Source organism: Pteropus alecto, unplaced genomic scaffold (assembly GCF_000325575.1).
Source record: "Pteropus alecto unplaced genomic scaffold, ASM32557v1 scaffold118, whole genome shotgun sequence".
NCBI classification, from domain to species: domain Eukaryota; kingdom Metazoa; phylum Chordata; class Mammalia; order Chiroptera; family Pteropodidae; genus Pteropus; species Pteropus alecto.
The window spans coordinates 488,155-489,860 of record NW_006440654.1 but is presented as its reverse complement, the minus strand read 5'-3'; the positions used below and the strand labels follow the sequence as shown (position 1 = coordinate 489,860).

General features: G+C 60.0%; 1 protein-coding gene across 1 annotated transcript in view; it reads left to right on the top strand.

Annotated features, from left to right (window-relative positions):
- The window catches only part of PANX2 (pannexin 2), a 10,376-nt gene that overhangs the window by 1,575 nt on the left and 7,095 nt on the right, over positions 1 to 1,706 (top strand).

Sequence of the window (1,706 nt, the reverse complement as noted above, 5' to 3'; positions counted from 1 at the left end):
CACGCCCGGAACCTCAAGTCGCAAGATACTTCAACAGCTGACCCACCTCATCAGAAAGGCGAAGTCAGAGGCCGCTGGAGAATGCGTGTGAAGGGCGAACTGCCCCCTCTGAGAAGGACGCTGGAATGTCCCTCTCCTGCAAATCAGCCAGAAAAAGGCACTCTCAGAGGTAGACAAACCCACTGGAAATCAGGAACCAGCCAACGGAGCATGACACACGCCCCAGCCGTGGGGCGCAGACACCAGAGCAGAGGGAGACCAGGAGACAGAGCCTCTTTTTCACGGAGGGAGAGCAGCCTCGCCCTTCTGGAAAGCAACAAGGAAGCACCCCCAGCAGCACCACTCTGGCTTCGGGGGGGCCTTAAGGATGTCTGTGCTGGACTGTCTGGGGAGCGGATGGGTTGTCTGGGGGGTGGCTGAGTTCACTGGGGATGTCTAGGTTGTCTGGGAGGAATTTTGGGGGATCTGGATTATTTGGGTGGTGTCTAGGTTGTGTAAAGGGTGTCTGAGTTATCTCGGGGATGTCTGGGTTATCCAGGGGTGTCTGAGTTAACTGGAAGTATCTGGTTGTCGAGAGGTGAATATCTGGGAGGGGTGTGGATATCTAAAGGATATCTGGGTTGTCTGGGGGTATCTGGGTTAACTGGAATATCCGGTTGTCTGGGGGTGTGGATATCTGAGAGGTGTGGATATCTGGGGAGGTGTGGATATCTGGGGGGTGTGGATATAGGGGGTATGGATATCTGGGGAGGTGTGGATATCTGAGGGTGTGGATATCTGGGGAGGTGTGGGTATCTGGGGGTGTGGATATCGGGGTGGGGGGAGGCTATCTGGGGTGGGAGTTGGAGGCGGCCTCACTGCTTCAGTGAGCTGGACAAGTTAAAGGCGGTGGCATCACTGAGAAACACATGAATTTTAGAAGCAGAGGGACCCCTATGAACAGTGACGTGGGCACGGGCGCCGGCGTCTGAGACCCCAGGGCGAGCGTGGCCGGTTTGCTCCCAGCAGCACCCCAAGGCTGCAAATACTGACGCCAGACGTATTTGCTGGATGAATTACTGAACGAAGTTAACATCCAAGCGCACTAAATATTTTACGAAGACGGCACGCGTGTACCCCGTTACAGGGAGAAGGGGACCAGCGAGAGAGTAAAAAGGAAAACGTAAACCACAGCAGGTCTCGCCGGCAGCCGGCCTGAGGGCTGGCAGCTGCGCTCTGCTGAGACCTAATCCTGTCGCAGTTGTAAGGGCCACAGCGGGAATGGGGGAATGGATGGGCTCCGGGCGGGCGCACGAATGAGGGGCGGGGGTGAAGGTCAGGAAGGCGGCAGGGAGCACCAGGCCCCAGAGCCTAGGTCTGGGGCTGGTCCGGGCCACACGACCCCGGGGTGATGGGCAGGAGGTCAAGGCTGGAGAGGGAGCGGGCTAGGCAGGTGACGTGGGGACCTGGCGTGCGCGGCGGGCACCAGTGAGGAAAGACACCCCGCGGTGTCCGCGCTCGGAGCCGGGGAAGGGCGCCAGGTCCCCCGTCTGTGTCTGCAACACCCCAGAGAGCGTGGGGGCCTCCGCGGCTGCAGTGACGGCCAGGCTTTGAGTAGAGGAGGGGCGACACTGCGAGACCCAGAACGAGGAGCCCCTTCTTTGCTGGGCTGGGCGACTTGGGGGCCGGGGATGCGGCCGGTCCAGCCCCAGCCCACCCCTTCCCCA